This window comes from Microcebus murinus, chromosome X (genome assembly GCF_040939455.1).
Source record: "Microcebus murinus isolate Inina chromosome X, M.murinus_Inina_mat1.0, whole genome shotgun sequence".
Taxonomy (NCBI): Eukaryota; Metazoa; Chordata; class Mammalia; order Primates; family Cheirogaleidae; genus Microcebus; species Microcebus murinus.
Genome location: NC_134136.1, coordinates 114,062,806 through 114,089,550, shown reverse-complemented (window position 1 = coordinate 114,089,550; position 26,745 = coordinate 114,062,806). Strand labels below are relative to the sequence as shown.

The following is a 26,745-nucleotide window of genomic DNA, read 5'->3' as shown; positions in this document are numbered from 1 at the left end:
GCTCTCAGTCGTCATAGTATTCCCTGCCCTCTTCCCCTGGCACAGACGTGGCCAGCCTGGGAACCCCAGATGTCACCTCCTGAGGGCCCCAAGGAGGCCCAGCTCAGGGCTCAAATCCTTGGCTCATCAGCTGGGAACTTCTCTGACCTGCTTGGCAGCCACCTCCCCTAACACCAGATGCCTAATTAGCAGCTCAGGATCTCCTCCTCCTCCTCCCCCTCCTCCTCCTCACCCCCCTCTTCCTCCTCTTCAGGCCTCATCTTCACCCAGATGAGCACCCCAGAGCCAGAGCAGAGCGGGCTGGTCACTGAAGGTAAGGGCGCATTTTCAGGCATTGCACGGCAAGGGCGTGGAGGAGACGTTTCCAGACTGTGTCCCCGGTTACAGCCAGCTCAATTCAATTCAACGTCTATTTAGTGTACACAGAGCAGTGGCGGTGGGTGGCTGTCACCTGCTGATGCAGGGCCTGCCAGAGTGCTGCTGGCCATGCAGCAGGAAGCCCTGGCACGCTGCTGTTGGGAGAGCGACTGCCAGCTGAGGGGTCAGCGAGCGGAGGGCACCGCCCAGGGATGCTGTGACCTGTTTCAGAGGCTCGCTTTTCGCCCGGCTGCACATGAACCTGCTCTTCCAGACCTGGGCAGCGAGGGAGAAGGCTGGCCCGAGCCAGCTGACAGACCTCCAGGGCCACCCTGGGGAATCGCTCCCCTCACCCAGGCCTGAGAAACTGTGGAATCCTCTCGGCTTCATTTACACAAACAATCAAAAAGCCAACCCAACCCCAAAGTAATGCTCGCAGTTTATTGCTTGCAGTGTTTTAGTTCTAATTTGGCTTCATTTGGAATAGAGGTTTTACTAAGTGGCATAAATTGAGCCTAACAAAATTTAAAACTAAAACAGCAACACCCTAAATGCTTAAAACTGTAATTGGAGAGAGATAAAAAGTGAGTCGTCAGGGAGGGGCTGGGAGGGAGGCAGGAGGATGAGGAGGAGGGGAAGAAATGCAATTTCCGTCCTACTTGGCATGAGATTTAGTTCCTGCTTCCCCTTCCCCCACGTTCCAGCCCGGTCCCCTCCCCCTATAGAGAATGCACCCAGAAGCCTCCTGAACGCATGCCAGCGCCCTGCAGGAAGTTTTGTACATAGTGGGTGCTTAGGAAAGATTGGGTGAACTAATTATTTTCTTTGATGTGGCTGTAGAAAGTCCAGAGTGCATTCCTCAAGGGGACCGCTTGCCCCTACCGGGGAGGTCTGAGAGCCGTCCTGTCCCCCCTCCCTCCACCGCTGCTGTGGCCTATCCTCTCCCACTCCCAAGTGTGGCCCTCCCCACCTGAACATCAGGATCTTTGGAGGCGAACCTGAGGCCACTTGAGCCCTCTGGGCCCCTCTGTTGATTGCTGGGAGAGGGTATAGTTGTGACGGACGCCGTGGCTGGCCACTTTGCTCAGTGTCCCCCTTTCCCCACTTCCAGTGTGAAATATGGCTGGGATGACAGGTAGGTGGGAAGAGCGATGCTGTGTGGAATTCAAGGCCACGTGCATCCCTGAAGAGGTGGCCAGGCTTTTGTAGGGGCCACATGAGCAGCCCTGCAGGCCAAGCCTGTCTCTTTGGGAGACCAGTGTCCAAATTTTCCTTTAGCACACCAGCCCTCCTCCAAGGAAGGGCGCTGTACACATAAATAAGCACGAGTGACAGTGGGAAGCATCCCCAAGTGTGTGTGGTAGGGGACGGGTGGGAGCCAGAGAGGTCATCTGGGGCTGGGCTGGCCCCCCTGGCCAGCCTCCCTGGCTACACTAGCTGTATTGATCACCCTCTCCAGGGAACTGGTCAGCACTTAGAGCCTCAGCCCCATGATTTAGCACGTGCTTATATAATGCTTTGGCCTGCAGACAGCAAGGTGGGGTGGAGGGAAAGCCCACTTGGCAGCAGACGCCTCCAGCTGGCAGCTGAGCTCTGCCCTCTGTGGTCAGGGTGACCTTGGCCAAGCCCCCAAGTTCTCCAATCTTACTTTCTCTAGCTATAAAATCAGGGGTGATTGCACCCACAAAACTCTTGAAAGTAGAGATAAGTCAGACAAAATGAAAATGCTTTATCTTCTTTCAGTTGATATGAAAATGCCTTGTCTTAGGACACTCTTGATATCAAGGATCAGAATACTACTTGAATTAGCTCAAGGAAACAGGACGTTAATAACAGGATACGAGGGTCCCTTATAGAATACAACGGCAGGAAAACTACTGGGGAACATGGGGACAGGAGCTGGGACCTGAAGAGCTAGAAATGAGGTTGCAGTCTGTCTGTCTCTCTCCCTCAGTCTGGGACCCATGGTCGCTCCTCCCTATGGTTCTCTGTGTGACAGCAGTATTCTGTCTCCGCTCACTGGCCTTTCCTTGGCTCATTTGTCTGATTGCACATGGCTCAGTTTGGCTGTCCAAAATGGCAGAACTAACTCTGTGAAATGTTCCGACAGCTGCAGGGCCCACTGTTGTCTGATTTTATGTCTCTGAGTTCAAAATCTCAGAAGATAATCTAATTGGTTTAGTCCAGGTTGGGGATTGGCTCTAGATCAAGTGTATTGCCCTGGCCAATCAGCACTGGCCAGGGAGGGTGGGCCATGTGGAATATATATAAGTCCCCTAGTCTACCCCTTAAGCATGGACTCTAGGTTGATATATGTGGAAATTTAATAATAGTCATCTCTACAACATTCCTTGAATATTGTATTATATCATAATTTTTCTGAGTATGCTGGGATACCCAGCTCAGAGCCTTGAGATGAGAAAGTGCTCCATGTATAGTTATTGATTGTTGGAGGAAAAGTAACTTTCTATCTAAACTCTGCTTTCCCTATTTCTTCACTTCTGCTTGCCATTAGGCTTCTTATCTGGGAGTAGATGGTTTTGAGGAAGGGTAATCACAGCCAAAAGGCTAATATCACCAATATATTAAAAGTTCCTAGAAATCAATAAGAAAAATATCAATGATCCAATAGGAAAAATATGCAAAACATATGGACACAGAGTTTATTGAAAAGGACTTACAAATGGCTTTTAAACATGTGAGGTGGTGCTTACTCTTACTCATAATAAGAAAATACAAAATAAAACTAAACTGAGATGATTTTCTACCTAGAAGATTAGCAAAAATCTGAAAAATTGATAATGCTCCGCTGGTGAGGCTGTCCACAAACAAGTGCTTTCCCATATTGCTTGTAAGAGCAGAAATTAGTCCAAACCTATGTACAGAAATTGTCAATGTCTATCAAAATTTCAAATGCACATACCCTTTGACCTAGCAATTTCACTTCTGGGAATTTATCCTACTTTCACATGTATTGTATGTTGTATTGGTTAGTTATTGCTGTATAACCAATTGTCCCGAATTCTAGTGCCTTGAAACCACAACTATTTATTATTTCTCACTAGTTGGTTGGTTGGGTGGTTCTGATGATTTGTGTTAGACTAGGTTAATGTTGGCTAAGTTCACTGGCGTGTCTGTGGTCTGATGGGCCTTGGCCAGGGGCCAGCTTGTCTGGGGCGGCCTCGGCCGGGCAATGCGGGTCCGTACCTGCTCTGATTCTCCAGCAGGCTGGCTTCTTCTCAGGCTGGCCCGGGCATGTTTCATGGCAATTATAGGCTAACAAAAGAGGAAACGGAAACTTCAAGTGCTTTTTAAAGCTTCTGTTTGCATCAAGTCTGCTGAGCAAGTAGCGTGGGGAGGGGGGCAAAGAGATGTACTCTGCCTCTGTAGTGGGAGAAGCAGCAAAGTCAAGAGTCAAAAGGCAAGGATACAGGGAGAGGCGAAGACTTGGGGCCATCAATGCAATCAATCCTCCACATGTGTCAAATGACATTTGTACGTGGTTACTTACTACAGCATTGACATTGATAGAAACAACCAAAATGGCCATCAGTAGGGGATGGGCTAAAATCATCTATGACGGCCACACTCTGGAATAATCTGCAGCTGAAAAAGGTCAAAGAATCCCTCTGTGTATGATTGGAAAAACCCTGAAGGTAGATTGTTAAGTGAAAAAAGCCAGGTGCAGAACAGTGTGTATATAGCATCTACCTTTTACGTAAAAAGGGGAGAGAAATAAGAATATATGCATTTGTATTTGCTTGCATTTGCATAAATTAACTGTGGAAAGAGAAACAAGAAACTAATAGTGGTGGATGTGTGGGGGTGGGGAGCACTGGGAAGATAGGGGACAGAGACGGTGACTTTTTATTGTATAAATAAAAGTAAGTCCCATGCCAATATGATAATACATATTAAAACATTGACATAAAATATCTTTGTAGTGCAATAGCAGAATTAAAAATGAGAGGAAAATGAAGAAAGGGAGAGTAACAGGCCTGTGTGGCTTCTAGAAGCTTCTGTAGATCTAAAAAAAAATAGTAGGGCCTGCGACTATGACACTGAGTAATTATGCCTAATTTAAACCTCACTACCTAACCTGCTTTGCCCTTTGTGGATCCATTTTGGGAAACACCCGCTCTCCAAGGGCAAAAGGGCTGGTGTTTCCACTCCTGGGCTGTGCTGTTTCTGAGGAGTGACAGAACACTGCCCCACCCTCTGCTCATGACCAGGGGCTGAGATTTCTACGGAATGCCACATGCATTTTGCGGACACGTTTGCGGGTTGATGTGAGCCGGGATGTATTCCTCGGCTCCTCAAATGTCAGTGTGCTGGGCCGCTGGACTAGGATCCCGTTTCTCTGGAAATGCCAGGGGCCGTGCAGGAGTGGGTTTCCATGGCGTTCGTTTTCATCATCAGGCTGTGGAAATGAAAGAGTCCCTGAATAACAGCCGACCCATTCCTGAACCTATGGTGGGGGTCACCCCTGCGTCAGGTCCAAAGCCACTTAGGAGTGTCACTAAAGCTGTCCGATGCCCTCTTTGTGTTCCTAAAGCACGGAACTGACCTGAGTCCCAGAGCCTGTGCCTTCTCCTCCCCTCTGCTGGCCCCTGGGGTACAAGAAGGGTCACAAAAGCTGTCAGATGGGGCAGCCACTGGAGAGATTCAATGACCAATCTATGGCTGTGCCTGTTCTGCAGCAATGAGCAGCTGCCACACCCGCTGCCACTACCACCACCATTCCCTACAAGCGCACTGAGCACTTAGCACATGCCATGCATTGAGCCCAGAGCCCTGATTCCGCAGGGAAGAAGAAGACAGGGATAGGAGCTTGCCATCAGCAGAGAAGTTGATCAATGAAATAGGTGCTTACAATAAAGTCTGACATTTGCTTCTCTCTTGTTGCGAAGAACAAAACTCAACTCAAGGTAGCTTAAAGGAAAATGGAGTTAAAGCTCTCCCGTTGTTCATAGAGAAACAGGCATCTCATAGAACTCAAGGCAACACTGTGGCTGGGCTCAGAACACTAGGAACCTAGGAACCTCTTCTCTCCATGTCTTCCTTCTGCTCGTTGGTATCTCTCTTCTCTCTCATGCAGACTACTTTTCCTCCTGTGACAGAGACTATAATGGCTGATGCTCCGGGGCATTATACCTCACAGCCACCGAGTCAGAGATTCACTCATCTTTCTCTATTTCAGCTCCAAAATTCTGGGGAAGGGTCTCATTGGTTCTGCTTGGTCAAGTGTCCAGTTCTGGACCAATCAACTTCACTGAAGCATGGGGTTACGAATTACTAATATGGCGCTGCCCCTGGGAACCGAGTGCCTGGAGAGAGGGGCCGCTTGTGGAAGCGGGGCAGATCACACCCAAAGCATTCATTCCGGAGTGGCAGAGCCATGTGACAGGGTGGCGGGCTTGTCTGGCGAGAGAGAAGGGTCAGGGAAGGTTTCAAGAGCCAGGGGCATTTGGGTGGGGAGCCAAAGGATGGAAGGAGAGGTGGGCTGGCTGCAGGGGACAACTGGGGCAGGCAGGCAGAGGGAAGAGCTGAAGATGTGAGACGGAGAGTTCAGTGGGGCACTTCTGCTCCCATCCGCCCCGTGGCTGAGCTGTCTCTCTCTCCTTTCCTGCTGTGCTCGGGGGCTGTCCCTTCATCTGTTCTCCAGTGGTGCCCATCCTAGCATTTATCCCAGTGCATGTGCCCTTTATTTCATCTCTTCTTTTTCCTCCCTCTATATTTCCACTTCATATTTTTTCTATGATTCTGTGTTCTTGTTACTTCTTTCTCTTCTCTCCTTGAGTACACTCCTCAGGCTTAATTTAAAAGCTGGGTCCCTTTGTTCTGATCATTTCCATCTGCTTTGGCTGGTTCCGATGTCTGGCTCCGATGTCTTTCTTCTGTTATAAATGTTGGGCTCAGGGGCCTCATGCTTTGGTCCTGTGCACTGGGGAAGGGCTGAAGGCCAGGCCTTGGTAGATGTCAGTCCCAGGGAGTTTAAGGAAAGTCCCTGGTATCCAGGCACTGACAACGTGGTGTGTTGCCACCAATTTCTGCCATGAATAGGCAGGGAATGGCAGTCCCAAGGCCTCAGACAGATGGGGGATGCAAGAGCCAAATTTAAAAACCTTCACTTTGACCTATTCTTTCATTTCCGGCCGCCCATCATCCCTACAGATGCCACTTCAAGGCAGCTTTCAGTATCTCCTGGCGTTTGTCTGGTCTTTGGTTGGCTTCTGGAATATATGTTACCTTCTTACTGCTTTGACATTTCCAGGGTTGGGAGAGGGAACCAGTAGCCCAGATGAGCTGGCCTCTTGCATGGTTCGCTTTGACCTCACACTTGCCCTAGAACCTGGTCTCTCCCAGGCATCCAGCGGGATCCAGCCCAGCCCCATTGTGGCTCCCAGGGGCTTCAAAGACTAGGGTTTGGCCTCCTGTCCCCTCTCTGGGCATCTGATCCCTAACTATCCTGGGTAAGGGCCTTCACTTCTTTTCTTGGCATGGACGACTTGCACCACCCACCCCCAGTCTGTGGCTGGCAAGGACCTACACATCTTCTCCGGGCTGCCATCACTGGACACTGATGCCGGAGGGGAGGGGAACAGCTGCTGGAGTCACTGTTCTGCAGCTCAGGGAAGAGAAGGGTGAGGATGCCTCGACTGGGTGAAAGTCACACATGGCTACCAGCTCAGAACACTCTCTGAGATCCGGGGTCTGGAGGTCCCCTGTGCTCTGGATTACAGGGGAATCTGGGGGTTCCAGGGCAGTGACCAAGTGTGGCCAGGATAGCAGGAGGGGACACTTAAGGGGCCTGGGGCAGTGGCTATTTACTATACACTTACAGAAACATTTCAATATTTTAACAACCAGTACAGCTGTCGCGTAGCAGTGCATTTTGACTGAATGTCAGCCCAGGTTGTAGGTGGCTGTGAGCAGCTGGGCTGTCACACTGACGTTAAGAGCAGATGGAGTGGTTATAAACTGCGACAGGAGAAATTTAGGCTCGTCATTGGAAAACCTATATCACTACCTCTTACGGAGGAGGACTGGTGGAAATTCTTTCTGCATCTCGGTGGGGGGAGGGGCGTTATGAGAGACAGGTCTTCAAAATGGACTAGATGCCGCTGTGTTAGGCTGGGCCGGCATCAGGGGATTGGCACAAATGACTTCTTTTGACTCCCTCTTATTTGCAAGTGAGGAGCCCCAAATTACATGCAGTGGTGATTAATCAGAAACCTTTATTGAGCCTTTGCCATGTGCCAGATATGGTGCCGCGGAAGGAAGTTACAAAAGTGAAGGGGGTGGGGTCCTTGCTCTCCTGGAGCTCACGATGGGGGTCATGGGAGGGGCAGGGGAAGTAGGGCACCTACCTGAAAGATGACCACAGAACCCGGCAGTGGGCGGGATGTGCCGAATGAGCCCATGAGGAGAAATGATGTAGAAACTCTTTTGGGGTGGAAACGGGGGCTGGTGTGGCTGAGGGGAGGCCTTGCTATTAGAACACACATGGAACCAAGCCTCCAAAATCTTGTCCTTTGCCTCTAGAAATAGTGAGGCAGTGCTGCTTGGTTCTCATTTTTGCTTTCAGATTATCAGGACATGTTTTTGTCCTTGAAAGCACTCAAATCGGCTTGCCTCGCCAATGTGAGGTCACTGCTTGTTAGCTATGCACAACTGAGATCAGAACCTGTCCTCCTGCCAGCCAGCCAACGCCAAGCCCAAGTGTCTCACAAGCAGCCCTGAAGGGCCGCTCCGGGCACCTTTCTTCTAAGATTTCTGCAGCCTGAGGAGGCCAAGGGCAATGTGGACCTCACTCCTCCCTCCTACAAAGTGGAGCCTACGAAGACTGGGGAGGTCAAACTGCCATGCCCAGAGAGAGTGTTAGTCTGTCTGGGTGAATTTTAGAGACTGTTCTTGGTGGGTAGCCAGGCCAGTTGTCTCCTCCTTGGGGACTGTATCTGGGAAGACAAGCTTTTGGCTGCAGTCCAGAGCTGGAATGGTTGCTCTGCTCCATGAAATCCTCAAGGATCCAGGATCCTCCAAACTCACTGACCTGCCTTTCAAACAATGGAGCCTTTAGCCCCATAATCCAAGATGGCGGCCACAGTATCCATGTTTAAGACAGCAGGATAGAGGAAGTGACTAAAAAGAAAGAGATGACAAGGCACAGGCCAGCTGTCTTTCCCCCTCCCTCCATATTTTTAATGTGGTGAAATACATATAAAGTCTACCATCTGAATTATTTTTAAATATATGGTTCCATAGTATCAAATACACTCATAATGTTGTGCAACCATCACCACCATCCATCTCCAGAATTCTTTTCATATTGTAAAACTGAAACTCTGTACCCATGAAACACTAACTCCCCAGTCTCCCATTCCCTGCCCCCAGCTCCTGGCAACTGCTGTTCTACTTTCTGTCTCTATGATTTTGACTACTCTGAGTATCTCACAGAGACTGGCTATCTTTTAAGGAAGATTCTTGGAAACTGACACACCATGCTTTCACTCAAGTCCCATTGGCCAAAACTTAGTCACATGACCACATACGGCTGGGGAATTAGTCTTTCTCCTGGGTGGCCACCAGAGGAGATATTCAGGGATAGCTAGCAAAGACTCAAATAGCTCAACCTTACCCAAATATGGGGCTTCTTCAATGTAAATGCTCTGTAAAGATCTGTTAAGCAAGGAAGGGAGATATAAATTAAATAGAGCCTTGTTTTTAATTTTAGCTATTGATTTTTTGCCTCTCTATGGCTGATCCTTTCAACTCTGAATGCAAAGCATTTTTACAAATATTTCTCCTCTCTTTATCTCCATGGGCTTCTTTTCTTACATCTTTGATTTAAAAAAAAAGTATATATACTGTTACTTGCAGCCAAAGGCATTTCTGACTGATACAGGTTCTTTGATCTTCTGTTCTTCCACTGCAAACTCCTTATGAGGGAGGTCCACACCAGCCGGGCCCCACTTCTCGGATGGCTGGTCCCTCTTAATCCCTTGCCACCAACTTGCCCCTTCACCAGGTTGTAGTCACTTTATTCTTGTAAAACCCAATGGTTGTTGTTCATATCTTCCTTGTCCACTTTGAGCCTAAGATTTCTTACTGAAACTTTTTTCCCCTTTGGTTTTTAGGACCTGGGATTTCAGAGTTTACTTTCTCACATCCAAGTACTAACCAGGACTGACCCTGCTTATCTTCTAAGATCAGACAGGATCAGGCGAGTTCAGGGTGGTATGGCCATGGACCATAGTTTTCTTTCCATCTTCTGACTACTACTTCTACATTATATATACTGGGAGCCTCTTCTTCATCTCATCTCCTGATTCCAGGTATTTTATTCCCCAAAGCCTTAACCTCAGCCCTTTAATGATTCACTGTCACTATTATTACCCCCTCATCCCTATCACCATCTCCACCACCACCACTACCACCATCGCCACCATCCCATCACCGCCACCATCTTCACTGTCACTACCACTTCTGCTGTCAATTTACCACCATAATCTCTGGTCTTTCAATCCTCCTAACAGCTGTATAAGGCAAATAATATTATTATCCCCATTTTGCAGGTGAGAACACTGAGGCTCTGAGAGATTATGTATTTTTCCTAAGAGCAAAAAGCTGGTAGGTGTCAGAGGTGGGATTTGAATCTCGATCTGTCTAATGCCAAAGCCTAGTCTCCCAATACATCATACTTCCTCTTTCCTTAAAATGCCACAGGATTCACTCCTCATCTCTCTTCCTCTAACAACAATGGGTGTCATGCCATCAGCAACACAGGCCTAGGTTAATACAACAGCCTCCCAGCAAATCTCCTTGCTTATAGGCATATATAGTCCCCAGCCCACCTCCATTTGCCTCAGCATGCCTGCCTACCCAACATTAGACGGCTAGTCCAGTGATACTTTAAGTTGGCCTTCCTCATGTCCCTGCCCTGCCCATACACTTGTAGTGGCTCCCTAATACATCATGGATCATGCTCTGGTTCTCAAAAGCCTTCCTCACCTGTGCGCATGCTCGTCACACCTCCAGCTGCCTACTTCTTGCCAGGATTCTGAAGCCAGGTGTGGGGAACATTATTAGTGTTCACCAACAGCCAGTTCTTTCATTCCTGGGCAGAGGGGACATCCCATTTCCCAGACCCTTTGTGATTAGGCAGAACCATGTGACTAGTTCTGGCCAATGGAATATATGTGGAAGTGATATGTGAGAATTTTACACTGAGACAATAAAATGGCTCTATAGGATGCTCTGACTTCTCCCAACCCTTGCTTGGGTGACCAGTAGCAATGTTCCAGATGGTGGAGCCTCCATTAGCCTGAGTGCCTGAGTGACTGTATGGAGCAGAGCACTTTTCCTCCTTTATCCACAGACTTGCAGCGAACTTTGCATGGACATGAAATTGTTAAGTCACTGAGATCTTGGGGTTGTTTGTTATGGCAGCATAAGACTAGCATATTGGTCAGGATAGGCTAGGTCATGCTATTGTAACAACTCCAAAACTTCCATGGCTTACAACACAAAAACAAAGGTTTATTTCTTGCTTGTGCTACATATTTTCAAAGATCAGCAGGGGGAGGCTGTTCTCATGGTCATTACTCAGGTGTCCAGGGACATGGAGAGGTCATCTTAATTTGTGCTCTGTGAGTACCTTCAAGCGGGGAGAGAACGTGGTAAATCGTGCCCTGACTCTTAAAGCTTCCACTTAGACGGGACACAGGTAACTAACATTTCCTTGATCAAATTAAGTCACATGGCCACAGCTGACTTCAAAGGGGGCCAAGAAAATATAATTCTACCCTATGCCAGGAAAACAGAGTGCTGGAAATGTTTGGTGACCATCACCATTGACATCTTGACTCATGCCAGATGAACTGGTCCCCTCTATGTCCTAGTCCATCCTGTCTCTAGGATTTATTTCATGCTATTTCCTCACCTTTCAACTATAGCTCCAGGCCCATCTTTTCCATAAGTCTCCTTTGGTATTTCCAGCACATTCTCTTCCTGCTTCTAAACTCCTAGGGCTTTTAGAGTGGTCAAAATTCAATTGGTTATTCATTGGTTCATGTATAAGTCATGAGACTATTTTTGCTTTTAACAAACATACCCAAATGCATTTGCATATACATATATTTATATATACACCAATCTACCTTATCTCCCTAGAACTATCACCTGGGTGGCTGTTTGTTTATTCCAATGACGGGTTCACTGCTCCAAGATGTTTGTGGAATTGCCTTGGAGTTTGTGGCACATCCATCCCCTTATCTGTCAAAAGGATATAGTAATGGTGCCTGTTCTATACAGATGTGTGAGAACTAAATGGGTTAGTGCGTATAAAGTGCTTAGAACAGCAGCTGGCACACAATAAACACTCAATAAACTTCAGCTATTATTATTATTCCTCTATAGATCTCTGCCGATAGAAAGCTTTACCTTCCAAAGGTGGATTTGATTTCTTGCTGACGGTTCAAAAGTCATTCACATTTGTAGCAGGTGCTGTCGGTGCCCATGTGCCCCCTGCCTACCCCAGAGGTCCTCTGCAGACAATTCTTGTACCTGCAGATGGCCTCCTGTACATCTCTGCCAGATGTGGCTTGCAGGCAGGATAATGCCACTAAAAGGGCTGGGGAAGGAGCCCCCTCAGGACCTCAGGACCGACACTCAACCAATGAGGCAGGGGAGACAATGGATCGATGTCTCTATTTCATCATGACTCAGTGGGCCAATTCTAGGTGTGTTTTACACTGTCTCCCAGAGTGGCCCAAATGGGATTGGGTCTCCATTCCCACAATGGTAATCTACTCATTAACACACTTTTCTTGGTCTTTTCCCTCTTTCTTGTCTCACTTTCTCCACTCTCTCAACTGTATTTTTTGGGACCACCTTCCAAACAGACTACCTGTACTCAGAGAATATTATTTCAGAGAGCAAACAAACATGAGACTAGGGTTAATGCAATGAAACTCTTGTTTTCCTTGTCGTCTTTCAACTGCCTCTGATAGTGGTTCTGAAAGAGGAGTTGCACGAGGTTTTAAGCCACACCTTCATCACTGAAATAAGTCTGTGGCCTCATACATTTCCAGCGGTGAGGGAGGCATCTTTGGATGTATATGTTCTGGGTATCAGTTAGGGCAGTAGTCCCCAACCTTTTTGGAATCAGGGACCGTTTTCGTGGAAGACAATTTTTCCATGGACCAGGGAAGGTGGGGGAGATGGTTTCAGGATGATTCAAATGCATTACATTTATTGTGCACTTTATTTCTGTTATTATTACATTGTAATATATAATGAAATAATTATACAATTCACCATAGGTTGGGGGCCCCTGCGTTAGGGGACTGGCCAGGCTCCTGGTTCTATGACCCTGCCCTGTTAGCGAGTTTTTCTGTGAAGGCTCTGCCAGGTTCAGTGGGGACAGAACACTGTCGCCGGCTTTGGCGGTGGGTTTTGTGAGCTCTGGGCAGCCCAGTGCTGGGACGTTCCAGCACGGCTTTGCTTGATTGCCACTCTGCCCCCTGCAGTGGGCAGTGGACATAGGCTCCTCGGCCATCAGCAACAACCTCCTCCCCGTTTTTTGAGAACCTGCATCATAACGAGCATCAGGAAATATTCAGGGCAGCCTGGTGATCATTTTTTTTGCAGCCAAGAAGGAATATTATTAACCAACTTGTGCATGTGTGCATTCGTGTCTGAAAGAAATTTCCAGTCACGGATAGACTAGCTCCCCCACCCCACCTAAAAAAAAAAAAAAGTAAAAAGAAAGCATTTCTGAACGATGGGGAGGTAGGTGCAGACAGCTGCGAGGAGCCCTTAGAAACCTTGTCTTGGCCCGAGCCATCCACCAGATATAGCATCTAGGAAGACAGATCCCTTCCTGCACCATTTGCTGAAGACAGTGCTGTTTTAAGGGTCATTTTGGATTGCATGTGTTTTAAAAACATAGAGACCTGGAGAAGGTAACATTTGTAATTGCAGTAAAAAAAATGAACTCACAGGAGGGTTTTCTAGATTTCTGGAATGTCAAATGGTGATTTTAATATCTGCATCACTTTTTGTGAGGATTAAGTAAGGTGATGCCTGCAAAAACATTCAGTCCTTCTCCTGCTCATAGCAGGCACTCGACATTTGATAGTTAGTATTCTAATAAACACAGTCCTCCTATATGTCCTATATGTTAGTTAACTTTCTCTGATGATCTTCTGAATTTTTTTCTTTTTCCTTTTTTTTTTTTTTTTTTGAGACAGAGTCTCACTCTGTTGCCTGGGCTAGAGTGTCGTGGCGTCAGCCTAGCTAACAGCAACCTCAAACTCCTAGGCTCAAGCAATCCTCCTGCCTCAGCCTCCTGAGTAGCTGGGGCTTACAGCCATGCGCCACCATGCCCGGCTAATTTTTTCTATATATTTTTAGTTGGCCAATTAATTTCTTTCTATTTTTAGTAGAGACGGGATCTTGCTGTTGCTTAGGCTGGTCTCGAACTCCTGATCTTGAGCGATCCGCCTTCCTCAGCCTCCCTGAGTGCTAGGATTACAGGCATGAGCCACCACGCCTGGCCTTCGTTTTCTTTTTTGCCTAATAAAGCTTTATTCTAACCTTGTCTACCTCTAGAGCCACCCTGAGCTAAGCACTGTCCTTTAAAATGAATTGCACCCATTTCACTGGCTCTGTGGCACACGGTAGGCAGCATGAACGGCAGTCTCCCCTCTGTGGCTCTTTTTTATTATTATTATTATTTCAGCATATTAGGGTTGAGGCATGGTCAGCAGTCCCTCTGCACAAGCCTAGCCTGATGAAATAAGCCTCGAAAGGAGCCGTAGTACTCAGACTCCAGGCAGCCAGATGCACCCCGCCCCTCGGGGCTCCGAGGCCTGGGGACTGCAAACAGGAATGAACAGAACCCAAATTTTGCCAGTCCCTATTAGCAGCAAAGAAAGCAGCTGAGGAGGCAGAACACTGAACTAGACACAGCAGTGAGGACTCTGATCCAGCCAGTCAGTTGGAAAAAGACTGCTGGACCTTGCAAACACATTCTGGAATGGTTATATTTGGGGGTCAGAAAATCCATTCAAACCCCTTTTCCCTAGCTGCACGTGAACTTCGGGGAGCAAAAATTATGCTTCTGCAGGAGCCAGCAGAAAAGCCAAAGCCTCCAAACCGCAAAGGCAGCTGTCTCAAGCCTACACGTTATTAGGCTGATTGAAATAATCAGAAAACAGCTCCAGAATGCTGGCTTCGAGAAAGGCAGGCAATTTCTGTTTGGCAGAGAGTGATGTCAGCCTCCTCAGCGGGGGAAATCGAATGTTGTCTTTCTCTCTCTCTTTCTTCTTTTCCCTTCTAAAAACTTCCCTGCATTATTTGATTTCACATCAATTTGGTGAGGAGGGCTGTTGGCACATCTCACCTGCTGTGCCAGGGGCCCTCTGGGGTCCCGGGTCACCAGGTCACAGGAGAGATGCATAATGACCCCCTGGAAACATGCTGGCTTTGGATTGTAGCAAACTGCTTTGTCCCTGGAGCCTGGGTGTTTCTCTGTCTCTTCCTCCTGGCTTCTTCCTTACTCAAATGGTCTTCAAAACGGAGTAAGGAAAGGCCAAAAAGCCTGAAAATCTAACCTTATGAGGCAGAACCAACAGTCCCCTTTGGAGGAGACCGACATAGCAAAAGCGAAGACTGGAGAAAAATGATCTCTGTCTCCCAGTGACGAAATCTAGTTAGTGCTGGCTGCGTTAATGTCCATTGAAAGTGTGGAAGGGGCTGTGACCCAGCCAGGGCCAGGAGGGGAGAGGGTGGAGAGGAGAGGCCACAGCAGCCCCCTGCCCCCTCCCCTGCCACAGTGGTCCTGTAGCACTCCTTAGTCTCAACCTGGGGGGGAGTCCCCATTCAACGCATGGTCTGGCCCCAGTTGGCAGGAGTCAACCTCCCCCCTGGGACCTCCATGGGTGCCACCTCCTGGTTGACTCAACACTGGAGAAATCCGGGAGGGGGAGGGGGAAGGGCGGGGGCCACACCCTGGATAGGCCGCCCAGCAGGCCTGGGGCTCTTGTAGCTTCAGTGCTGTGCAACCCTGGGAGAGGTGGGGAGGACAGGAGAGGGACGGCGGGGAGGGGAGAGAGCCCTTTCCGTGTGGTATTTGCGCGGCGGTGAGGAGCGTGCTCCTTCCAGGTTTCCAGCAATAAGAAAGCACACTTGCTACTGCAGGTTTATTAACGAGGCCTGCGGGAATGAGGATTGGCTTGTCCACTGTGTTAACTGGACGGTAGGAAAAAAGAAGTCAGAAAAGACAGAACCATGTTCAGGTTCACGCTCCACTGTGGCTGCTCCTCTGAACTCAAAAGGACACCAGCCTGTAGCTGCCTTGGCCATCCCTGGGGGGAGGGGGGGAAAGGGGGCACAGTGGATTTTATGGGTATCCCTGCTCTCTCTCTTTTTTTTTTCTTTAATTGATACTGGGCCATTTGCCATGCTGCTGGGTCACTCGTGGACATTTTCCCCGCCCCCACCTCAAGCGATGACCCCTAAACATTCTTTTAAGCAAGACAGGCAGGCAGCCCTCCCAGGATCCTGCTAGCCCAGGCGCGGGGCCTGAGGCATATGCCCTGCCTGCCCACTCAGAGCAGAGCGAATTTACAAATCCCTGACTGTGGAAAAGTCAGGAAACAGGGAGCCCCCAGGCTGGGCCATCTTTCCTCCGTCCCTGCTCTCGTTCCAGGTTCTAACCTGACTTGGTTCTGCCCCTGCCTCTAGGCAGCCACCTGCCTCAAGTGTGGACGTAGAGGCCCCTGGGTCTGTGGGACTCGTGATAGCCCACGACAGCTCCCGGACCGGGTGGTTCCAGAGGCTTGCCCGGGAGCCTGTTGTCTTCCCTTCCTGCCCTCCAAGGTGGTTTGAATGCTCAGCCAGCACTCCTGTTTGTTGGGCAAACAGACAGTGAAAACAGTCCAGTGCCAGGAGGCTCGGAGCCTGGCACCCGGCCAGGGGCCCTGGCAGCCGCGTCCCACGGACAGGAGGAAAGAGCATCCAGTGGGGAATTACTTAGGGCCCACCTGCTTCTTCTCTTGCATTGGTGGAAGGCGGGCAAGGGCAAGGGCAAGGGCAAAGAAAGACAGGGAATCGGGGATCGTTCTGTTCTGCAACTTGTCAGGAGATCCGGAGTCCTGGCAAGAGGTTACTCGGGGAAGCTGGATGATGTTATCGACCAAATTGGGGTTTGGGGATTATCTGTGGATTTCATTTATCTGTGTTTTCCCTGGTCTCTCTTGTTGTAGGTAATTAAGAGCTGATTGCTAGTAATTAAGAGTTGTTGAGAGAGGCAGCAGGATCCAAAAAGGAGAGTCACACATTTTTGTCTTGCTTTGGACAGACTCCTGACCTCCTCCCCTCCTCCCCTCCTCCCTCAGCCTGCCCCCTCCCCTGTGTGTGCCTCCTGCAGGGATGGGGACCCTGGAAAGCGAGTCGCAGCTTGTCAACTGGATTATTTATGTGTAAGCTCCGCACTGGCTTAATTTTCTTCTGTTATTCCCAAGCCTTGAGTAAAGCCTTGTGTAGCAGGTTTAAGTTTGACTCTCCTGGCACTCAGGTGTGCTAAGATATAGCTTTTCTTTATTCCTCCCCAACTGCAGCCTTAACCAGGCCCTTGAGCCCCCATTTCTGCTGATGGTGGACAACTTCAACTTGCCAAGTCAAGGTAATAGTCACTTCTGGTTTAAATCATGGTCACTTTTAGGCAAATGCTGTCTCTTCGGGATTCTCTCTTGCTCGTTCTTCCAGGTGTGGAGCTGCAGCCCTGGGAGTGGGGGCGGGGGTCCTACACTGTTTTGGCATTGAGCAAGGGACATGTGTCCACATGCTGGCCTCTGCTTCCTGGCCCTACTCACTGGGCTCCAGGTCTTGGACACATTGTGCTTGTCCCTTCTGGACTTGAACATGGAACTTGATGTCCGGGCCTCTAGTCCAAAGGCCCTGCTTGTGGCTGCTCTTCTTGCCCCTGGTGGGTGCCTTTGGTCAGCACTCCTGCTTGGCTCTCCTGGGTGCTGTGGCGGCTTCAGTGCTCTTGGCCACGCTCTCTACCGTGCTGGCGTGTGTAGGACCTAGGCCGCCCTTGGGTGTACTGCTGACGCCCTGCATTTAGCCAGGGCCACTTGACCTCTGCAGCTCCAGCCAGCCGACCTCTCAAACTGCTGGAACCTCAATTCCCACCCCAGTGGCAGAAAAACTGCTCTCATTCCCCCTCCCTGGCTCTATATATTTTAGTATACAATGTTCCAAGTCCAAGGCATCTAAAAAGTCAAGTTTAGAATTCCAAAACAACCTCCTCATTTGCATTTGGAAATCATGGCTCTCAAGCGTGGTCAATTGTGATAGGGAAGTCTTCCTGGGACCTCAAAACCCTTTTTCTTTCCTAGTAGACTAACATTTGTTGAGCACTTTGCATGGGTTATCATGTTTAATCCTCACATGGGCCCTGTTATGATTTCCATTTTGCATGTGATGAAATGGAGACAGAGGGGGTTAAAGAACTTGCTGGATCATTTGCCTCTGGTGCCCTGGCTCACTTCCTCAAGGCCTCACCGCCACTGCTTCGAGCTGTGGCCGTGGAGAACAGTTCTGTGAGGGCTTTGACGCAGCTCACGCTGCCAGCATCTCACCCAGTGTGAGTCCTGTGCATTTGTGCCTTGTGTTTTCTGCCTCAGGACTTCTGCTGCTGCAGACGCTGGGGGGCCTCGCTGTCAGGCAAGCACTCAGATCCTGGGAGGGAGGCTTGCTCGCTCACATGTCTGGCAATTGATGCCGGCTGTCCTCAAAGCCCTTAGCCTTGGCCAAACACCCACATGTGACCTGGGCTTCCTCACAGCATGGCGGCTAGGTTCCAAGGGCGAGTGTCCCCAAAGAGAGTGAGAGAGCGGCCGGGCGAGGTGGCTCACACCTGTAATCCTAGCACTCTGGGAGGCTGAGGCGGGTGGACTATTTGAGCTCAGGAGTTCGAGACCAGCCTGAGCAAGAGCAAGACCCTGTCTCTACTGAAAAAATAGAAATAAATTAGTTGCACAACTAAAAATATATAGAAAAAAATTAGCCAAACATGGTGGCGCATGCCTGTAGTCCCAGCTACTGGGGAGGGTGAGGCAGGAGGATCGCTTGAGGCTAGCAGTTGGGGGTTGCTATGAGCTAGGCTGATGCCACAGCACTCTAGCCTGGGCAACAGAGTGAGACTCTGTCTCAAGAAAAAAAAGAGAGAATGAGAGAGGACCAAGTGGAAGCTGCATTTGATGATATAGCACCAAAAACCACATAGCATCACTTACACCACATTCTATTGGTCAGAACAGCCACTAACCCATCCAGGTTCAAAGGGAGAGGAAAAAGACACCACCTCTTGACGGGAGTGGCAAGATTCTGGAAGAACATATATGGGACTGGAAATATTACCATGGCTGTATACAGCCTATCACAACAGAGGTGTCCAGAGAAAGAGTGGGAAAGACATGGCTTAAACATATTAAAAATTCAAACTCCAGGGAACCAGCCCAAGGAACACCCAGTGCGCCTTTGGGCCCAGACACAATATAGGGGCTGCCCACCTGCCTTGATGTGAGAGGCGCCAAGAGGGCACTTACCCCATGTCCTGCAACCCAGGAACTGCCCTCTTCTGGGCTAGTCTTCGCTGTTAGCCAGGGATGACTAAGCCAGCAGAGTCACTATTGCAGGCATTCTGGAAGGCATGCTTTTGGAGGTTCTGCAATGAGAATACACCTTCCCCGCAACTCTGTGTCTCTTATCGGAGACCAAGGCAGACTGTTCCTCCCCAGTGGGCTGAATGTTCTGACGCAGGTGAGCATGGGCTTCTGGGAGCTCCCAGGAGGACACCTACCCCAACGGGGCCAGCTGTGTAGGCTTGGGTTGATGCCTTTTCCAGAGGAGGCGACATCTTGAGTGGGGTGGTGAAGGATGAGTAGGAGTTGAACACGGAGGGGAAACCTGAACACAGAGGGGAAATGGGCATCTCTGCAGAGGCAGGGAGGGACAAAGAATGTGGGAAGGGGCCTGCAGCATGGGTGGAAGTGGTGGTGGTGGGGGAGAGAAGAATGGACAGCATGGTGGGACAACATTTGCCTGGCCTGCCAAGGACCTGGGATTGATGGCTTGATTGGTTTTCTCCAGGGCACTAGGAAAGGCCTGGTTTCCCAGGAGTGGGGCACTAAGAATATGTACTAGGTAGGTGTGAGCAGACACAGATGGGTGGCGGGAGGAGAAGAGGAAGGAGGAGGAGGGAAGGAGGAGAGGAAAAAGAGAAGGCTCCTAGGACAAAGGACTTTTTCATAATGTGGCCTCCAGCCAGCCTGGGCATCTTGGCCACATCTGAGAGCCTTTGCTTTGGGGACCTTCTCTGACCTGTTTATGCCCCTAATTACTGAATCATTCATTCATTCATTGATTTCACCCATGAGCACTTACTGCCTGCCCCCGCCACTGCCTTCTATACTAACTGACATTTCCTTTGTGTGTTTTCTCGCTGTAACACATGGGCATCGGGATCAGTGTAACAAATACAAGTGCATCTATGGGGTGACGGGACAGCGTATTTGAGATCTGTGGTCCAGCATGTCCACTGCTGCGTTCCCCTTCCCTGCCTTGTCCCTTCAGCCCGTCCACGCTCAAGTAGCGAGCCTTAGCTGGAGAGCTTGCTGCATGCCAGGGATGGGACACGGCGGTTCATGCTCTCTGTGTCAAGTAGGATTAGGTTTGACTGAGAGCAATCAAAAACCCCAAATGACATGTCCAAGACAGCATTTGCTTTCTCTCTCATGTTTAGGAACTTCAGATTTAGACGGCGCCCGGCGGCTCTGACATCGCACAGGTCAAGGGTCCAAGCTCCTTGTTGCTCTGCCATGTATGGCTTCTCTAATGGTTTAAAACCATGTCTGGACTTTTTTTTTTTTTTTTTTGACAGTCATTCCAACCAGGTGGCATCTAATTCCCCAATCCTTGAATAAGGGCCAGGCACTTCCGATGAATTGAATGAGGCAAAGGTGACAACTGTGTGATTTCTGAGGCTAGGTCATAAAAGGTGATATGGCTTCCACCTGGCACTTTCTCTCTTCTCTCTCTCTCACCCCCCCTCGCTTTCCCCACCCCCTCCCTCCCCATAGGTCTTTGGAGCATTGAGCTGCCATTTAAGAAGTTTGCTACCCTGAAACTGCCATGCTGGGAAGAGAGGAGAGAGATGCCTGAGGTATCCCAGGTATTCTGTATACTCTCCCTGCCCTGGCCACCCCCCTCCCCTGCCCCAGCCAGATGTTTCAGTTTTCCCAGCCCAGGCACCAGACATATGAGTCTGCTCACAGATTTCTGCCCCTTCTGGAGCCTGCCAAGCAAGCACACCGCCACGCTTGGGGACAGCCTTCCTGAGGGCGGAAGCCTTCCCAGAGCATGCAGCGAGGTCCCCTGAGATCCTGGGGACAGTGACGTGTGTGTTGCCTGGGTTGGCAGCTGCTCACCATATTGCAGTAGCTTCTTACTCACAGCCCCCAGGTGACTCAGAACGTGTGGTTGACATGGAGTCACTCAATTTCCTGCCTCGCCTCCCTTCTGGCCTTCTGCTTTGTAACTGAGTCTTCTTATTTGGGGGACTGAGGGTGCTGCGGCTTCACACTGGCTTTCTCAGCCCCTCCCTTTCCCCCAGGGACAAGGGGGGGGGGACAGGGGAGGAGGAACAGCAGCCTGCATCTCTTCTGGTGCAGTGGGGATGGCCCTAGACTGGAGACCTAGGCTGTCATCCAGGCTCTGTCGCTAACTGGCCACAAGGGTTGGCAAATCCCTTTATCCCTGGTTACAGTTTCCTTATCTACAAAGTCTTCAAGGGCTGAGACTTTGTAATACTGTAGTATAGTCACATGGTGCTTAATGACAGGGATGTGTTCTGAGAAATTTGTCGGTAGGGGATTTTGTCATTGTGGGAACATCCTAGAGTGCACTTACACAAACCTAGATAGTGTAGCCTACTGCACACCTGGCTACATGGTGTAGACTGTGGCTCCTACGCTACAGATCTGTACAGCATGCGACTGTGCTGAATACTGCAGGCGACTGTAACACAATGGTAAGTGTTTGTGTATCTAACATGTCTAAATATAGAAAAGATACAGTAAAAACACAGTATTATAATTTTATGGGACCACTGTCATCTACATGATCTGCCATTGACCTAAACACTGTTACTCAGTGCATGTTTGTATTTACTGAGTGTCCGGCCATCCTGCAGCGAGGCTCTTTGGAGGATCTGAAAGAAATTTTATTAATATCAGTTAATGATTTTTTCCATTGTGAACCCAAACCAATGTTAGCAAATGGGGAAATTCATTGGTTGATATTACTGAATGGTCCAGAGGTAACCTACTTTAGGTATGGCTTGATCTGGGACTTAAATGAAGCCACCACCACCCATTATCTGCTGTTCCCTGTGGATGGGCTTCATGGTCGTACATAGTGGCTGTTCGCTGCTCCCACCCCGAGTCCCATGCAAATCTCTGGAGCTTGTAGCGCCCCCCCCCCCCATGCAGTTGTAGCTCTTCTACTCTAAGCCGTGCATTCTCCCACAAGCAAACCCCGTCCGGAAGAGAGACTCTGTGTCCCAGTGTGCTAATCAAGAGCCCTGCCATTCACTCTCATGGCACCAGTTTGGTCATGTGTGTTCTCCCTTTCGGATTAAGCCAATCCAGTTGATCCCTGGAGCTGGGTATGTAGCCAACCCCAAGCCTCAAACCGCCTGGCTGGGAGAGGGAGGGAATGGATACTGGCAGTGGTGGTGAGGGTTAAGGTAGAGGTGGGGTTACCTACCCTCAAAGAGCTTAGAAAGCAGATTTGTACACAAGGTACAGAGAGTACAACTCTGATGACTCTTCCTTGCGAACTCTGACAAAGGGAAAACTCCATGTGAGCTCAAGGGTCAGGGAGGCTTCTTGGAAGAGGCAGGACTTGTATACCCTGGAGAATTTAGGCAGGAAGGAGCCCGAAGGGTAGGGCAGATGGGGACCTTTTTCTGTGTGGTTCACACAGTTCACAACCCTGCAGCTTCTCCCGGGCCTGGCACGATGTCAACTGCAGTTTGAATAGGTTGTAATTATGGAAGCAGAAGGGAAACCCTGGACTGGTGTTAGGGGCTACATTGTGTTCCCCCCCAAATTCACATGTTGAAGTCCTATCCCCCCGTGTCTCAGAATATGATGGTATTTGGAGACAGAGTCTTTAAAGAGGTAACCAAGGTAAAATGAGGTTATATGGGTGGTCCTAATCCAATATGGCTGGTGTCCTTTTAAGAAGAGATCAGGACACAGAGGCGCACTGAAGGAAAACCATGTGGGGACAGAGCGAGAAGGCAGCCAAGGAGAGGGGCCTCAGAAAGAATCAACCCTGTCAACACCTTGATCTCGGACTTCTCGCCCTCCAGAACTGCCAGAAAATAAAATTGTGTTGTTTAAGCCCCCCACTGTGTGGTACTTTGTTATGGCAGCACTAGGAAACTGATATAACTGGTTTTGAAAGCAACTAGGAACCCCATTCTTCCTTGCCCTCTGCCTGGAGATGCTCTCAGCAGGATGCTATGGTGGGGGGCTCTCTCCTCTCTCCTCTCCCCCTGTTATCCTGTAGCTGATACTCTAACTGCAGGGGCTTCACAGCAAAGCCTTCTTAGACACAGGAAAGTCATCTTCATCCTGAAGTCCCTTTTGGTCACCTGCTCTGAACTGTCTTTAAGAGTTAAACCCTTGCCCTCTTCTCCCAGTGTATATACTTTTGCGGAAGACGAAGCCAGATTCAGCTGTTTTTCTTGAAATAGGAGATGGAATTTTCCCCAATGTAAAAATAATGGTGCCCAATTCTTGTGGGAGGTGGACGGGGCTGGCGCTGGCACTGCAGGTCTTTTCTTTCCCTCAGAAATAGCCCCACAATGGCCTCATTTTCTAAAACTTGCAACTCAGCGAGTACTTAGCCTTTAGCAAGAAGAATCCACTCTGCTAAACTTGAAAAGAGAGAAATCCATTTGTCAATGTAAGCAGCCACTCAACGCCCATCCATCGGCCTTGAGCCTCCAACAGGTTCATGGTCAAAGACAGAGATGTACACGTAGGCTTTGGCTTCCCTTACACCTGATGAGCATGTTGCAGAACAACATGGGGTACAAAAGTGGGGAGGGAAGATAATGCTGGCAAACAGCAAGGTTTGGAGCCTGGGCCCTTGTGGGAGGGGCAGGCAAAGAACGCTGAGAAGCCAGGGACAGCTGGAGGGGAGACTGGGGACAGACGGGAATGGCATGGTGGGAAGGAAAGCACTTTTCTCACTGGCCACAGACAATGTCATCTGAAGACCCTGCTTGGGAGCAGGTCTTAATAGACTTGAGACCCTCACATACAAGTCCTAACTGCCCCCCCCCCCCCAAGATTTCAGACTGGCTCCAAGCTGACATCTCTCACGTTAAAAATAACAGAGGCGGCCCAGGCTGCCTTTTGCCCCCATCCTGGAAGAAGAATCTCTGAGCACTCATTTTTAATGCAGTGATAAAAGGTATACAAATCAGCCCTGGTGGGGTGGGGCAGGGGCACACAGTGAGAGCTTAGGGGGAGGTGATCGTCAGTTGCTCTCTGCAGTGGGAAACGGAAAGATAATCTTTCTGGAGCATTTAGGGCTCCAATTATTAATAGGATCTTCCCTCTCTGACAAGGGTTTTCCTTCCATTGTTATGTGGTCTCCCCCACCGCCCAGCGCCTGGGGAGGCAGTCCTGGTGGGGCATGTGTTTCAGAGACAGAGAGGCCCATCTGGGGATCTGGGGGAGGATCCCTGGGCTTTGCAGCCATCATGAGGGCAGAAGAAGCTGGAGGGCCTCTGAGAGCTTCCTAGCAGGGTGGGGGGGCCAGGACCTAGCCTGGGAACCGGGTGAGCCCCTGCCCACTTCCACTCCCCAGGGTTACTTGTACCTCCCCTGCTGTGCACATTTCCAAAGAGCCCATTCAGACCGCTGCTTCTCCTTCCCTCCCCTCTCCCCCCTCCCTCCTCCTCCTCTCCCCACCACTGGAGCTGGCCCGCCTGGTCCTGCCACTTCCTTGTTTACCCTGCAGTCTGATGAGGGGGGAGCACTGCCTGCCTCAGGAATAGGTCTCCTGGCAAATTAGCTGCAGGAATTGAAATCCATTTTTATTCTGCCCATTATTAAGCATTGTTATTTCTGCTGTTCATTACCAGCTTGTTTCCTTGATCAACTCTTGGGAACAAAGGCTCTTCAAAGCATTTCCCACGGAGGAGCCCTTGTGACCAGCATGGCCACCACTACGCCACTGCCTGAAATCGCCCCCTTTCCCCCGCCCCCCAGGGCTGGAGACAAGGAGCCCTTCAGGACCTGGGCCAGGTCTTTTCCCAGCTGGCTTATGAGAAGGCAAGGGACAAACTAGAGAGAAAGGGGGCCACCATCCACCCCTCCTCAGGCCCCCTCCCGAGGCTGCTATCCTGTCCAGAGCAGCTGCACTAGGAAACTCATTCTTACTCTTAATGTTGCACTTTAAAAACAATTAAGATGTAACATACATACAGTAAAGCCCACCAATTTTAAGTGCACAGGTCTATGACTTTTTACATACGTACAGAGTCGTGCTTGGTCAGGTCAAGGTATAAGCCATTCCCAGCACCTGCCCCAGAAGCTCCCTTATGCTTGCTGTCCCCCAAAAAGTAACCATTATTCTGACTTTTTTTTTAAGAGACGGGTGTCTCCTCTGTCAACCAGGCTGGAGTGCAGTGGCACGATCTTAGCTCACAGCAGCCTCGAACCCTTGGGCTCAAGTAATCCTCCTGCCTCAGCCTCCAGAGCAGCTGGGATTACAGGTGCTGACCACCATGCCTGGCTAATTTTTTTAATTAAAAAAAATTTTTTTTGTAGAGATGGGATCTCACTATGCTGCTCAAGCTGATCTCCAGCTCCTGACCTTAAGCGATTCTTCCGCCTCAGCCTCCCAAAGTATTGGGATTGCAAGCATGAGCCACTGTGCCCAGCCTATCTGACTTCTAACAACATACACTTCATTTGTCTGTTTTTGAACCTCGAATAAATAGAATCATACCACATATATTCTTGTGTGGGTATATATTCTTTTGTTCAACATTGTCTGGAATGTTCATCCATGTCATTATGTATAACAGTACTTTGTTCTTTTTCAATTTGTATAGTATCCTGTTGTATGAATATACCATGATTAGTTTACCAGTTCTGTTGATGGGCATTTAGGTTGCTTCCAGCTTTTGGCTGTTATGAATAAAACTGCTATGTGTATTTGTGTGCATGGCTTTTGCTGGACACAAGCACTCCTTGCTCTTGGCTTTATACCTCGAAATGAATTCGCTGTGCCATAGGATATGCAACACAGCCATGCCTGGGTTCTCAAAGAGCAAGCAAAAACAGGTCACTGCTTCCAGGCGTCCTCAAATTACGGACCACATGCGGCCCGCTGAGTACATTTATCTGGCCTGCCAGGTGTTTTTGCCACCGCTGCCTGTCCTGCTTAGCAGCCGACTCGTCTGGGCCCACAGTGCGCATGTGTGGAATGTGCGCCGCACTCTCCAACGGCCCTCCCATGGTCTGAGGGACAGTGAACTGGCCCCCTATTTAAAAAGTTTGAGGACTCCTGGCTTAGGCCAACGGTCTGAGAGATAAATGATGGTATTTCAGTCATGATGTGGGTGGGGAGATACTTTTCTCACGTGTGTGGTAGATTATTATAAACGTGACCCCCAATCAGTCACACCTCCATAACCACAGGAAAGGGGAGTCCCTTCTCACACTGAGTTTAGCCACAGGATTTGCTTCGGCCAATGGGACATCAGCCAGCGTGGTACAAATAAGATTTGACAAGTACTTGAGTACTGAGGCTTGCCTACTGCTATGGTCTGAATGTTTGTGTCCCTCCAAAATTCCTATGTTGGGACCTAACACCCAATGTGATAGTATCAAGAGGTAGGGCCTTGGCCAGACGCAGTGGCTCACGCCTGAAATCCTAGCACTCTGGGAGGCCAAGGCGGGAGGATCGCTTGAGGTCAGGAGTTTGAGACCAGCCTGAGCAAGAGCAAGACCCCGTCTCTACTAAAAAAAAAAAAAAAAAGAAAGAAATTAGCTGGCCAACTAAAAATATATAGAAAAAATTAGCCGGGCCTGGTGGCGCATGCCTGTAGTCCCAGCTAGCCAGGAAGCTAAGGCAGAAGGATTGCTTGAGCCCAGGAATTTGAGGTTGCTATGAGCTAGGCTGATGCCACGGCACTCTAGCCCGGGAAAGAGGTAGGGCCTTTAGGAGGGCATAAGTTCATGCGGGCTTTGACCTCATAAGTGGGCCTAGTGCCCTTATTAAAGA

At 49.5% G+C, this 26,745-nt stretch overlaps 1 long non-coding RNA gene across 1 annotated transcript; it reads left to right on the top strand.

Moving 5' to 3' along the window:
- Window positions 1-236: 236 nt before the first annotated feature.
- Window positions 237-25,454, top strand: LOC142865835 (uncharacterized). The gene is made up of 3 exons (XR_012915933.1): window positions 237-313; window positions 9,495-9,580; window positions 25,284-25,454. It is a non-coding gene; the product is annotated as an uncharacterized LOC142865835 (long non-coding RNA).
- Window positions 25,455-26,745: the final 1,291 nt, after the last annotated feature.